This window comes from Pseudorca crassidens, chromosome 2 (assembly GCF_039906515.1).
Source record: "Pseudorca crassidens isolate mPseCra1 chromosome 2, mPseCra1.hap1, whole genome shotgun sequence".
In the NCBI taxonomy this organism is placed as follows: Eukaryota; Metazoa; Chordata; class Mammalia; order Artiodactyla; family Delphinidae; genus Pseudorca; species Pseudorca crassidens.
Window position 1 is genome coordinate 6,912,555 of NC_090297.1, and position 8,621 is coordinate 6,921,175.

The 8,621-nt window shown below is 55.1% G+C and overlaps 1 long non-coding RNA gene across 2 annotated transcripts; it reads left to right on the forward strand.

The window, feature by feature from the left end:
• Window positions 1-3,241: 3,241 nt before the first annotated feature.
• LOC137214908 (uncharacterized) lies at window positions 3,242-8,399 on the forward strand. 2 transcript variants are annotated; one of them, XR_010939054.1, is made up of 4 exons: window positions 3,242-4,085; window positions 5,272-5,465; window positions 6,624-6,690; window positions 6,889-8,399. It is a non-coding gene; the product is annotated as an uncharacterized lncRNA (long non-coding RNA). The 2 variants fall into 2 exon arrangements; XR_010939048.1 differs by having other exon boundaries at window positions 3,243-4,085; window positions 6,624-8,399.
• The last annotated feature ends 222 nt before the right edge of the window (window positions 8,400-8,621 follow it).

Genomic DNA, 8,621 nt, shown 5'->3' on the forward strand with positions numbered 1-8,621 from the left:
GAGCCAGGACTCTCTTTCTCAAGGTGGGGTACAAACATGAGACACAGGCAATCCCTTCAGCAATGGCCACCGGGGCAAACTCAGCAGGAACTGCTGGATGGAGAGTTTTGGGGGGAGCCTGCATCCACATCACTCCCTAGGGAGGTGAGTTCCAAGGTCTTCCTCACTTTTCAGCAATCAAAAATGAAGATCAAAATAGATAACCAACAAGGACCTACTGCATAACACAGGGAACTATACTTAATATTCTATAATAGGGCTTCCCTGGTGGCGCAGTGGTTGAGAGTCCGCCTGCCGATGCAGGGGACGCGGGTTTGTGCCCCGGTCCGGGAAGATCCCACATGCCGCGCAGCGGCTGGGCCCGTGAGCCATGGCCGCTGAGCCTGCGCGTCCGGAGCCTGTGCTCCGCAACGGGAGAGGCCACAGCAGTGAGAGGCCCGTGTACTGCAAAAAAATAAAAATAAATAAATAAATTCTATAATAAACTATAAGGGAAAAGAATCTGAAAAAATACATATATATGTATGTATAACTGAATCACTTTGCTGTACACCTGCAACTAACACAACATTGTAAATCACCTGTACTTCAGTGAAAACAAAACCAAAAAAATATTGCTAAGACCGATATCAAAATAAAACAAAACAAAACAAAACAAAGATCATACCCCCCACGCTCTCCCTAGCAAACAGAGACCAGAAGATGTCAGGTGCTCTGCCTAGGCCGGGCGGCAGAAGCGGGCCTGTTCACCCAATATTTGACAGGGTGTAGGCCTGGGAATGAAGACGGGGCCTGGGGATGGGCTGTCTGTCCTCCAGCCACCCCTGTGGGGGAGGGAACCTCAGCCATTCCACTCTACCAACTCCCCCTTTGTAAGAACCCTCCACCCAGTCTAACTCCACTACCTGTATCAGACTCCTAAATATGCCTCAGGCATCCCTAATTTTGCTAATGCCATTCCCTTCAATTTACCTTTCCCTTTTCTCCAACTGTCTCAGAATCCTGGCTGCTCTCCCAGGCTCAGATCAAATCCTTTCTACTTCCACAAACTACCATGACCTCTCCCCAGCCCTGTTGAGTCCCTGAAATCCCAGCCCATTTACTAACCCATTACATTCCCCACTGGGCCTATAGATACTCAGCACTGCACAGCAGTCCTCTGACATTTCACATGTCCACCCATCCACCCGACAAATATTTATTAAGCACGTACCATATGCACTGTTCTGTCACTTCCCTTGTCCATTCTCTCCTCATTTCCCAAGGTGGCTCCTTCCCACCTTCTGTTCTGCCGCAAACCTCCCCCCCCCCCGCCCTCCCTCAGCAATCTCACCCGGTCTCACGGCATCGGCACCATCTTAGTCACTGAGACCCCCTGTGCTGACCTCTCTCCAACACTCCGATGGCTAACAGGTGACCTACTGTAGCCAGATCAGAGCTCCAGATGCCCCATAAACCCTGCAGCCTGTGCCTCCCAGTTTTCCCCACCTCGATAAATGATTCACCCATCTGTGTGAGCCACAGACTTCAGAGTCATCGTCGTCTCCTTTTTTTTTTCTGCCCATCCCCCCATGTCCATCCAGCAGCAGACTCCTTCGGCTCTGCCTTCAAAACCTACTGCCTCTATCCTCTCCAGGATACAGCCCTAGCCCAGCCACTGTGGTTTCTAGCCAGACCAAGGAACAGCCTCCAGCAGGTCTCCCAGCTGCCACTCTTGTGTATTTTCTTTACACAGCAGCCAGAGTGATTGTTTTAAAACATAAGATCATGATGTTTGCAGCTCAAAACCCTCCAAAGGCTGCTGCACGTCACCCTTTGGATTTCATTCTAAGTCCTCAAGGCGTACAAAGCCCCTGCCTGACTTAACCTATTACCACGCACCTCCAGCCTCACTGGCTTCCTTGCAAATTTCTCAAATGCACCTTTGCACCTGCTGACCCTGAAAAGCCCTCCCCTCACCTCAGTGACTTAACACCTCCCCCAGCACTCTTCATCCTCCAATCCCTTCACAGCATTTATCACGACCTAACATTATTTGAATATTTATTTTGTTCATGTATCACCTCTTTTCTCCATCAGAAGATCAGCTGCTCCACAAAAGCAAGGATTTGCCTGCCTAGTTCACTGCTGTATTCTCAATGCTAAGTGGTGCAGGCACACAGCAGGGATTCAATAAGTATTTGCTGAGTGAATGCACGAACGGGTGCTGCCTAGTCATTTTCTCGTTGCAAACGTCTGACCTCCTCTAACCCGAGGCTGAGCAGCCTCTAACCAGAGGCAGCATCTTGTACATCTTTTCATCTTCCTATACCTCCTAGCCCAGCGGCCAGTTACAAGGGCAAGTTCAGGGCTGGGAAGACAATCAGGTTGCATGATCAGTGGGAGGGGCTGCCTGACGTGCTGTGACAAAAAGGACCCGGAGGCCGGTCTAGGTTTAGCATCATTGATTTGTGTGCCAGGGGTCCGGGGTGGGGTGTAAAAGTGTGGTCCTTGGGACTGCCCAGCCTGTTAACCAGGGGATTCTTGAGGCGGGGGAGAAAGCTGGATTGGCAGGCAGAGCAGGACGGTCCTGGCCAGTCCTAGGGTTTGGGAAGCTCAGGAAACAGGCCACTAACCCACAGGGCAGCTGATGCCAGTGGGCCCTAGGGTACCAGCTGATGCTGCCCCATCAGCCCTCTGCTCCTGGAAAGACCCTCAAGGGAAATGTCAGGGAGTACAGGAGCCCCGCCTCCTGCTCAGTCCACCCACCCCAGCCATGGCTACGCAGAGGCTCAGGGGAGCGGCCATTTGTCCCAAAGCTCTCTTGGGCCTGGGGGCAGAGGCAGAAATGGGCCCACATAACTTACAGGGCACCACTTTGCCTTCCCGACAAGATTCCTGGCTACAGAGCTCCACAGGCACTTATCCAGGACGCCCAGCCACTTCCTGCTGCAGGAGACCAGCACGGATGTAACAGGAGGGCACGGGCCCTGGGTCTTTCTGCCCAGCCATGCTGTCCCTTTGCTCCCTGTGTCCCACCAGGCACAGAAACGGTGAAGGCACTGGAGCAGGTGCCCATCGGCGCTACCAGCCTCATTCACTTAAGCTGGGAGAGGGGGCGTCCATGCACTGCCGCCTGCTGCTCCCTGCCCGGAGGGTGGATTACCAGAAGCGCCCTCCCTCGAAGTCTTCGTCCTGACCTGCCGCTCCCAGGCTGGACGCTGTTCCCACCACTGGAGGGGGGGTAGAAGGCCGGCGTGGGCAGGAGAGGGAATGGGGGGAGGGTGGAAGACGGTCGGCGGGACTGCAAGTCTGAAACCCCTTTCTCCTGTTCCTCTCTTTGAAACGCGAGTTGGCGGACTCGACTTCTTATATAACACTACTTTCGCGACCAAAGCACTCTTCACATCTGAGACTTTTCACGACCACCTTGGGGGCAGTTTCAATGCCCCCACTTGCAGGAGGTCAAGGCATTTGCTCCGATAGCACGTGGCTGAGCAGCGGCAGGAAGACCAGAGTTCCCATTTCCACCCCCAGACCAGGGAGCCCTCCTGCACCCACGACGGAGAGTGAGGAAGAAAGAAATAACCAACCATGCAAAACCCGAAAAAGGAATCCTTTCTCTCCAAAGATTATGAAATCGAAGAGCATTTTGTTGTTTCTTGGACATTCTTCTTTCGACTCGGAGGCCACACAATTCAACAGGCTTCCCATTATTATTATTGTTAAAGTACTTAGTTTAGCTCCTGCCTCCTTTACCAACTTTCACACTGACAGAGAACTCAAGCGTTTACCTGGGCTCAGCCTTGGACGGGGCGAGCAGGTCGCGCGGGCTTCCAGCCTCCTCCTCCCCGGGGCTTGGCTCCAAGGCTCCCGCAAAATCTCGAAATCGCCCCGGATCTGCGCGGCCACTGAGGGAAGCAGCCCGGCTCTGAACAAGCCCAGGCAAGTCCAGGCAGAGTCCGCTTCTTGGTCCTCCCTCCTGCGCGCACCACACGGCCCCGGGGCGAGAGACGCGTCTCTCCTGCCCCAGGTCCGTGGAGTCGACTCGCTCCAGACAGGCCGGGCGCCTGCAGCTCCTCCGACCGAAAAGGAAAACGGCCCAGGTAGGGCAAGGAGAGGCGGTTGGGGGCGGCGCCAGCCCAGCGGAGCAGGGCGGGAGCGCCGCAGGCGCCCGGGTCACGTCGGGGCAGGGTGGGGGGTGTACGCTTTGACAGAGGCCCGGGGCGCGGCGGCGGGGAGCGCTGCTGGGGGACCGGGCGCGCTCGGCCGTGGAGCGGGTCCCCCCGGGCACCGGGTCCCGGGCCCTCCACCGCAGCCGCCCGGCTGGGCTGGTGCTGCCCTGGTGACAGCGCGGACAGCGCAGCGCCCCTCGCCTCCGCCCGCCGCGGGATTCAGGGGCGGGATCCCGGGGCCGGACTCCACGGCCATCGCGACCCATCCGGGAGCTCCTCGCCCCTCCGCGGCGGGACCGAAGCCCGGGCGGGCCGAAGTGGGCCTGTAAGAAAGCAAACAGAAACCACGCGGCCGCCCGCCGCGATGCCCAGCCCGCGGGCCTCTCCCCGGGAAGAGGGAAAGAGAAACCCGCGTCCCGGGCGCGGGCGAGGGAGGTGCCCTGGGTCTGGATTTGCCGTGTCCGCGACATTGCCAGCCTGGAGAGCTAGGAAGCCCTACGCAGCCCCGATTCCAGGAGACGGGAAAGGACTTATAGGGCCAGAAACTGGCACCCCGCTGGGGCCACCGCCCGCCGGCCCGGCGCCCCACCCCCACTCACCTCGCCTCCAAGTTCCGGCGCTGCGGGCCGCTGGGTGTCTGGGCTCGCGCGTCCCGGGGCGCAGAGGCCGGCGGCGGGCATCGCCCAGGCGCGGCGCTCGAGAGTCGGGTGCTACGGGCGGGGACCGCGTGAGGCAGGGCTCGGCTGAGCCGAGGGGCCGGGCGCAGCCCCCAGCATCGGCCTTAAAGGTTCCCGGAGGCACCAACGCAGACTCTGGGAGGCGCCGCACAGCCCACGAAGTGCGCGCCTCCCTTTTCTCCCGTTTCCACGCTGCCCTGCGCGTGGCGCGGGACGCCCCCGGGGTAGATGGGGACGCACGTGCAGCAGTGGCCCTGAAGACCCCTCTCTGCTGTGCGGAGGGGGCTCCCCAGCCCCTCTCCCTTCCCCAACCACCGTAGATCACACCCAGTCCGACCAGGTTTGGACCTGGGAGACGAACTGCCCCGCGGCCCGCGCGCCCAGGTATGAAGGAAAAAGGAGTTCCCGGGGCCTCCCCATGCGAGCGTTTCTGCCCTCAGGGTTGTTGCAGGACTGAAATCGCTTCCTCCGAAGCAAACCCTCCTCGCAGCCTCAGCGCTTGCGACCCGGCAGGCACCTGTCTCCTCCACAGACGCAAAGCTGACGGCGAAGGTCTTCTCGGCCCCGTGAGACTCATGAGGCTCGCACGGGGAGAAAATGGTCCTTGGGGGGGAAGCAGCCGCTGTCCAGACGGGTAATCCCATTTGGGCACACGGGGGGCGGGGGTGGGCAGGAGGAGGCCAGGTGTGAGCTGTCCCCATTGGACAGACGACCGTCCCGAGGCTCACAGGGATGAGTCTGCGTGGAGTCCATGTTCCCAGACTTCCCGGGGTTTCTAGAATAGTCCTAGAGAAGGAAAGAGCCAGTCAGCAGGTGAGAACGCCCAGGTGCATTGGATAGCTGCAGGTCAGGTCTACCTTTCCCCACACCAGCACTCCAGGGGAGAGGACAATTCCCCGCCCACCCTCGCCCCAGGGTGGCCATCGCCGCGGAGTAGATGGGGTGAGGAAGGCTTTGAGGATCCTGAGCACAAGCTGATGGAAGGGAAAAGGGGGTTCTAATCCTGATTCAGTGTGTGACCTCTGGCAATAATAATAATAATTATAGGGACTTCCCTGTTGGTCCAGTGGGTAAGTCTCCGTGCTCCCAATGCAGGGGGGCCCAGGTTCGATCCCTGGTCAGGGAACTAGATCCCATGTGCATGCCGCAACTAAGACCTGGCACAGCCTAAAGAAATAAACAAATAAATATTTTTTAAAAAATAGTAAAGCTAAGTCACATTGAGTGTTCAGTGTGCCAGGCATCACCCTAAACCCACCCCAGATAATCTCTTTCAATCCTCAAAACAGTCCTATGAGATAGGTACTAGTACTGCCCCATTTTCAGGTGAGAAAATCGAGGGCCAGAAAGGTAAAACTCGGCCAGCATCGCAAGGAGGAGAGTGCGGGGGTGGAACCAGGACCCAAATCCATGCCTTTCTGACCCCCAAGCCTCACTCCTTAAGCACCTGCCAGCCGGCCTCAATTTGGCGAATTGCTTAGCCTCTCCAAGCCTTGGTGTCCTCATGTGTACGGACAGCGTGAGGCCCATGGTATGGATTCAATATATAATGGAGGAATGAATGAATGACCCCCCCCCCCCAGCCCTCAGAGTAACTGTAAGGACTGCAGTAGTGGAGTTCCTGCACGTAGCAGGCACTCCCATGCATTCATCAGCTCATCAAAGGAACCTCTATGGAGCCACAGGCCCGAGGAAGCAATAGTTTCCTGCTCCAGGTGTATAGACACTTGGGAGCATTTCCGGCTGAGACCTCCGCCCTCATTGGTTCTTTCTTCTCATTTTCTTTTCAAAGCCGCCAAAATGCCTTGCCCTGGGCCACTAACAGATGAATAAGTACACTTGGGAGACACCAGACCCTGGTAACTAGAGGACTGAAATAACCAGATTTGTATCCACTTTTCCATCCAGAGAAGCCAAACCGTATCTAGGCCTCATTTTTTTTGTCTTGAATCATTTTTGTGGAAGTGAGGACCGGCTTACAAAGGCCTCTCCACATGCCAAAGTCTGTCTCACCACTTCCTACCCCAGGATGTGGAGCCCATTTGTATTTCCCCTAGAATCCATCCAGCACCCAGATGTACACACACCCCTGACTAACAAGCAAAGGGGCTACGGAGAAAGGGGGCTACAGAAGTAACAAGGACAAGCTTCCATTTATGCCCCCCCCGCCCCAGACACAGCTTCGAGACAGTGCACCCGGGAGGCATTCCTGTCTTAAATCTAACCACCGAGGGCCCAGGTGTACTGTTCCCCAGTCGGCCTAATGGGATTGATCTTGTCCAAAAATGTGAATTAAAAAATAGGATAACGACGTCCTGGGATTAGATCATACTGACGGTTGCACAATTCTGTGAATCTAGTCGTCCCTCCGTATCCAAGGGGGATTGGTTCCAGGACCCGCCTCAGATCCCAAAATTTGAGAATGCTCACCTTCCTTATATAAAATGAGGTAGTATTTGGATATAACCTAGGTACATCTTCCCGTATACATTATATCATCTCTAGATTACTTATAATACCTAGTACAATATAAACACAATGTAAATAATTGTAAATTTAATGTAAATAATATGTAAATAGTTGCACCAGCAAATTAAAGTTTTACTTTTTTGGAACATCCTGGAAATGTTTCTTTTAATTTTTTTCAATCCACCGTTGGTTGAATTCACAGATACAGAACCTACGGATACAGAGGGCTGACTAAAACGCACCAAACTGTATACTTTTAAATGGTGAAATTTATGGTATGTAAGTTATATCTCAGTAGGAAAAAAAAAAAAAAGGAGTCACTATTCTTCCTCACCGCCTGGAAATACATGGCATGAACCCAGCATGAAAGCCCCAGCACTCTTGATAAACAGTAACTCCGCTGACACAGAAGATCTAATCCCAGTGTGGGTAACACGAGGGGGTCAGTCATCCTATGGCTGCAGCCATTCTGCTGGGGCCCTGGTTGTGGCCGTCTCAGGAACAAGCGGCCACAGGTCCAAGGCAGCCTGTCTTTTATGCCCTCGAATACAGAACTACGGGGAGACAGGGTCCTCCTAGACTGGACCCTGCAGAAGAAAGGGGGTTTGGGGGAGGACTTTCTTCATTGCAACCCTGCATCTGCGAATGAAAAATGTTGCCTACCGTGCAAGTAAACAAAGGGTGTTGCGGCCACCAAGCCACCATATTACAGTTGTCCTGATGGTGAGCCCTGAGGGAACTCGGGATGGAAGCAGGGTGCCCCCCCAGCTTCTAGCAGTCAACTACTGCAGTCACCCTGCAGCCGTGCACCCTGAAGAACCTCAGGATGAGAAAGCACAGGACACCGGCCCCAGAGAGCTGAGGTGCATATCAGAGGAATGATTTCAGTGAGCCCAGACTCTTGCCTCTTCCCATACATAGAGAAGTGCTAAAGTCCTGAACTTGAGATGTCTGGTTTTCTTTAACAGTCATCTTTTGATGTTCTGACTACCTGGTCTTTGTTGCAAAAACTCCTAGATCTCTTGGCTTCCCTCTTGCCTCTTCGGAGCAGCCCCTCAGAGCTGAGAGGCTGTGTCCTGGGCTTAAGTCCTCAGAATGTCTGCCGAATAAACTATAACTCTCATCTTTTAGGTTGTGCATGTTTTTTTCAGTCAGCACATCAGAGAGTCATTTGGTGGGGTGATGGTGGACAGGTCAGGGTGGGTGCCTGCGTGTATCATGCGGGGGTGTTCCAGGGAGCCTACCTAGCACTTGCGAAGCCCTTGTGTCAGCAAGCACTCTTCAAAGCCCCACCTCTGAATAAGGAAGGGCAACTTGACTT